At 43.2% G+C, this 5,549-nt stretch overlaps 1 long non-coding RNA gene across 1 annotated transcript; it reads right to left on the reverse strand.

Moving 5' to 3' along the window:
• Nucleotides 1-570: 570 nt before the first annotated feature.
• Nucleotides 571-3,982, reverse strand: LOC135387174 (uncharacterized). The gene is made up of 2 exons (XR_010420912.1): nt 3,577-3,982; nt 571-2,841 (listed from the first exon to the last, which is right to left on the reverse strand). It is a non-coding gene; the product is annotated as an uncharacterized LOC135387174 (long non-coding RNA).
• Between the last annotated feature and the right edge of the window lie 1,567 nt (nt 3,983-5,549).

Below are 5,549 nucleotides of genomic sequence, written 5' to 3' on the forward strand. Positions count from 1 at the left end.
AGTGGAGGTTGTAAGGATCACGAGAGACCGTTTTTGCCCTTCGCCATTGCTGCATGCCTGGGATGCCGTACACCAAAACATCCAAGGCACCGATCCAAGCATGTGTGACTTTGTAGCATGCTTTGATGCAAAACATGTGATATGCTGTGCATAAAATCGAGCTGTGAGATTACACATAGTCCAAGACTATTTTCTGTGAGGCATGCTATTAAGTGAGGATACATTTTGCCCCAGAACCATGAGCACGTTAGACCGCTTTGCCTAAGTAGAGTTCACATTGGGAATGCCGTGGGTTTTGTGGGTGTAGGCCGGGTACGGGACATGCATAAAGCGTTCGGGCGCAGTCCGGGCGAGTAAGTCATGAAGAAAGTCTAGCTTATGACGGGCTGCGCATTCACATAGCGGTCATCGCTCGGGCATATAACTCAAAGAAAGTAGTCTTGGACCAGGCCTGGGCATGAAAATTCGGCATGGGCAACAACAACTACGAAAGTTTCAGCTGCGGTTTTTAAATTTGGAGATATTCCCGTGCTTGTAAGCTTATACAGTCATGCACCTGTGACGGAAAAGACAAAATACAGACAAGTTTATTGTAGTCTCTTTGTGCCGACAGGGAACAGTAAAGCTCACTTGGTCGCAGTTGTGGCCCGGTAAGTACAATTGTAGCACAAAGACACTGAATAGGCAAGCATAATGACAATTTAGGGGGACTGAAACCACTGTATCAACAAGGAGTTATTACGTTTGACATATTTTCTAGCACAATAAAGTAGATGGCATTGACACGTGTGCAAACCATTTTAGAAAAGTGAACACAAATAATAAGGCAATGTTACACTAAATGGCATATAACCTGTACCATTAAGTCAAGGAAATTTGTTAATGAACTAGCATTCTTGTTCTGGCCCATTATGAATCAAAGAGCTGTCCTGAGCGGAAGAGTGAAAACACAGTAGAACATTAGCTGTTCCAACAGTTTTCTGCTCTAAAAAGCTGACAAGTACTGTTCTATGCTCGTTTGGTGCATTCACAAATTTGTCTAAAATGAAATAAGCAGCTATAGCAGAACTGGATCATGCTCTTTCAGGTAAACAATAAGCAAATAAACTGTGTGTTATTGACAACGAACAAAATGTCAAAACAGTTTCCTGCTCTGAAGGATAAAGTTTATGTAGCATTTTACACATTCACACAAATATGACATATCATTAAATAGGCAAAGAAAGTTAGCTTGAATGAACGAGCATACTTTCTCAGGCACATTACAAATAAGATAATGTTTTGTACCGAAAACAAAACCACAAAGGCAATGCAGAAGCCTAATTTTTCATACTGTTACCCGTCTTAAACGATAAGGCAATATATTGTAATATGGCCACGGCATAAGCATGAAGAAAGCGCTGCAACACTGTAAGATGACAGACACCCATATAAGAAAACAACAAGAAAAGTCGCTAGGTAGACACATGCAGTCATTCGTATTTGATCGCATTTTGTTTTGTCACCTTGTAATGTTTCAGAAGGATTAATTTGTTCCGAAGTTTATCATCACACGATTTATCAAAAATGCAATCTCCCTAGTTAAGACTACATTTGCACGGCACCAAAGAGAAGCCCATCTAAACATTACTCCATTTTGCCACGAGTCTGATCGTAATTCATGAACCAAGCATAATGACAAAGATACCCAGAAAATGATGCCTTGTGGCACCTCTACAGTTCCGCGCATAGGGAATTCAGCATGCCTTCACTCCATCCGTGCTTAGAGAGGGGTTGTGAGTAACTCTACACAAACCTAGGGGGGAAAGTGGTTATAAAAAAAGTTTGCAGGGCAGCATCACAGATAAGAGGGTTGCTGCACGCTGACCTGCATCAAATATATCTGTCGCCAATTACACCCCCAATCTTACCCTCTCTCCTTTACATTTTGTTGTTGTTGTTCTCTGCTCCTGCAGTTGCTTTGGCTCAGCTTGCGAACCTCTTGTCGCATGGGGAGCAAAAGCATGCTCAATAGGTCAGACGAGGAACATGTAGTTTTTCAGTCTTTATTTATCTGCGAAGCTTGTGATGATCGATATGCCTGAGTGGCCTTGACTGGGTAACTTACTGAGCTGCTTGCTCAAAGATCGTCATGATAAAGCTCATAAGAAATGAAGCCCACTACATGAGGCCGTGGAGACATAATGGAGCGAAATACTGTTGGCCGCATGCCTTCGTTACAAATCTTTAACGTAGGTACTGGGACATCCTGTATGAAGCTGCAGCAGTTTCTTCGCGTTTCTGCTGAGACAGTTCTTGCTACCTCGTGCAATCCCTTATCTTTTAAAATACATAACAATCACATTAATGTTTATATAACATGTTGCTATGCCATCCTGCATATCACAAAAGTAGTAGTACAATATAGTGCATGCAGCTTATCAGCATGGCGAACGAGTGCAATGGAAAGCTCAGACAGACCAATGACAGAATACTCAGAACGACAGCTGACAGCTCAGCTCACGACAACAACCACGACTCCTTACATTTCTGATGGTAATTTTTAAGACAGGTACTTAGTATGTTCTCACTGCCAGCTCACAATAGCAGGAAATGTCTTGTGTTGCCATCAGTTACCTGCACTGAATGTGCTGCTCATAAATTCGTCGCTACATTTATGTGTTTTCCTGCACCCGTTCACGATGGTGAGCACAACAAGTACGATCTAGGTAAGAGCCAACTTCATTGCTTTGAAGTCTTTTAGTATTATGAACAAAGGAAGCATCCTTGCTGCTGATCCACTCACATGGCTCCTCTTCGACTCTCATGTATTTCGTAGACGGTTTGGTGCCCAGGAAATATCTGCAGTGTGCAAAGGTACTCTTAGGACACTTAACAGAATGATGGCATGATTGCACAAAACAATCAACCCTATGTTAGTCTCTCACAAGTCTTGAAAACGCAAACAAATTTAAAGTAATTTCTGCTGTTAAAATAATAGTGATTAGCGACGCTTGAGTTTGAACTACCCTTTGCAGAGTAAGGGTAACTACCAATCAAATACAAGAAAAGTAGTTTAATTGGTAGCTGAACTACAAGTAGTTTAATTGCTGCTCATTACTAGGCAAGTCACACTCTGTTCCAAAAGAAATAGCTTGGCATGTATGAAAACATACAAAACACATCAAGAAGGTAGGTAATCATAAGCCGTTGGTCAGCTGCCAGGAAGAATGCCACGACTGCTTATTAGCTCCCTGCATAAGGTTCCTCATTTGCAGTGCTATATGATCAGGTTCAAGCAGCATCTACAACAATTAGTGTGAAGTTTGACGTGCCACAGCTCCATCGGTTCGTGCCACATCTCCATTTTTATCGGTTATGTTGTCCATAACTGAAAAAGCTGAAACCTGCTTAACAAAAACATCACTTTGGCTCAATTCACACTTATTAGTGTTACTGCCTTGAATGTGCACATAAAAGTGTGCCTGATAATTCAAAGAAAAATTGCCAGCCTCTCGAGTATCAATTAATCAATTACAATTATTACACACAGCATTTGCACTTCCTTTCTTCAAAGCACATCGATGCACTACTCACATTCACTGACGGACAGTTTGTTTTGTCTGGCAGTGGTCTGAAGGTGCATGAAACGTCTCGAATGTCACCCTTCACTCAGGATGGTAGCAAGGAAATAAATAGGTGTTAATATTCATATGGTTGCCCTGGTGTTCCACATAGGCTACAGGCGTGGAGCGGCCCATTTCTTGCGCTTGTACGTTTTTCTTCATTCTGCCTGAGGAGAACACAGATATTCTACTCAAGACGCTTGTAATACAACACTCACGCATCCAACAGTTTGCTAACACCGCACAGGAAATGTGAACATCATAATTTTCGGGCTCTCATTCACGCCAGGCTCTTGCGAGCCATCAGTTATGTAAGCTGACGCCGACAACGAATATCACGTTGAAGAGGAGCGGTTCGCTCTTGTGGGTACTGTTATCTGATAAGGAACGAGACACCCATTGGGTCGAACGACAAAGTGCACCGCATCACATATTCTTGGCTCAACAGCTCCGACTGCGCGGTCAGGTGCACGCACAATCATCCCACTGCCGTTACAGCAACTCGCCTTCATGAACACGCTCAATAACGTACACATTCAAGCATACTCGCGTCAGGAATTGATATGCACCCCGATGCAGTCAGTTTGAGCATATCACCGTGTCGTTTTATGCTCAACCACATGACTTCACTACGCGGCGAGTATAAATGACAGGCATTGGTGAAGTTAGGCCTAAACAGTTTCCGTTTTACGACACGACAAACACAGTACTTGTCTCGGCACACTCTTAGTGGAACTTCTGTTCCGGTATCAACAATTTAGCACTATGCACTTGCTACTGACCATGACAATGGGATTCAACCTAATTTCAACAAGAAATCTGCTCACTTGAAGCCGAGACGAAGATACAAAGATGCAGCTACGCAGCAGCGCCAACCGCCAACTTTCGAAACCGCAGTTCGTGAGCACACGTTTGTGAAAGCACGGTCAACAGAGGACGATCCCTCGGATCTCTCGCTCGTATCGAAGCGGGAGAAAAAAAGATCGTTTGATTCGATCGCATTTTCGCTGGACTGATTTCAATATGGCTGACAAACGTCGATCGTGCTCGCTGCAGTTATGCTCTGTAAAATGGTTATACAGAAGAGTCTGTACCCATCTACAGGGAATTTCTCTGTTTTTTCTCTGTTATTTTACAGAATTTTTTTTTTTCAGTGAATCAACTGACGGCACCCTACCCCGGCAGAAGTAGGGTAGTTGTTATTCCCTACCTGCATAACATCTCGCACCGCCTAAAAAAGATTGGTGAAAGGGAAGGAGCAAGGGTTGTCTTCTCGGCCCCGGAAAAGCTGAGTAAGCTCAGTAAATTGAGTTGTCCCCAGGCTGCGCACACATGCAGTACAAAGCACAGAAATCCCTTTGTTCCCTGTGATGAAGGAGTGGTGTATAAGTTACCACTCACCTGTGGAAAATATTAGCCAAACAGGACGATGCATTAATGATCGCGTGCGCGAACACCGGAACCATGTGAACAACAAGAAAAAAGAGGGGTGGTGGGCTTATCATTGTAACACTCATGGATGTGAACCTATCTATCGAGATTGCCATATCACCGCAAGAAACAAGACTAAACTAACAACCCAAGCAGCACAATGTACTGAAAGTCGAGTGCAATAGGGGTGGACGGGTAGGTGGAAGGCCTTGAACACGCTCGTGCAACTAAAGAACATTGATAAGACACATACCGTCCACCCCTATTGCACTCGACTTTCGGTACATTGTGCTGCCTGGGAAGGGAAATAATAGAAGCAGAAAAGATAAATAACCATCAAGGTGTATGCGTTAGCACACCTTCTGTATCTCTAACCGAAAAGGAACTGATATTCCTCAGAACCGGTGTGCTCAGAACCGGTGCGCCCAGAAAGTGACACGTGTGCTGTGGGTGGGTTTCTGCTTTTTTGCTCTTTTTTGCTCATTTTCTTCAATAAACTTAGTTGGAAGTTAG

Source organism: Ornithodoros turicata, chromosome 3, assembly GCF_037126465.1.
Source record: "Ornithodoros turicata isolate Travis chromosome 3, ASM3712646v1, whole genome shotgun sequence".
Lineage (NCBI taxonomy): Eukaryota > Metazoa > Arthropoda > Arachnida > Ixodida > Argasidae > Ornithodoros > Ornithodoros turicata.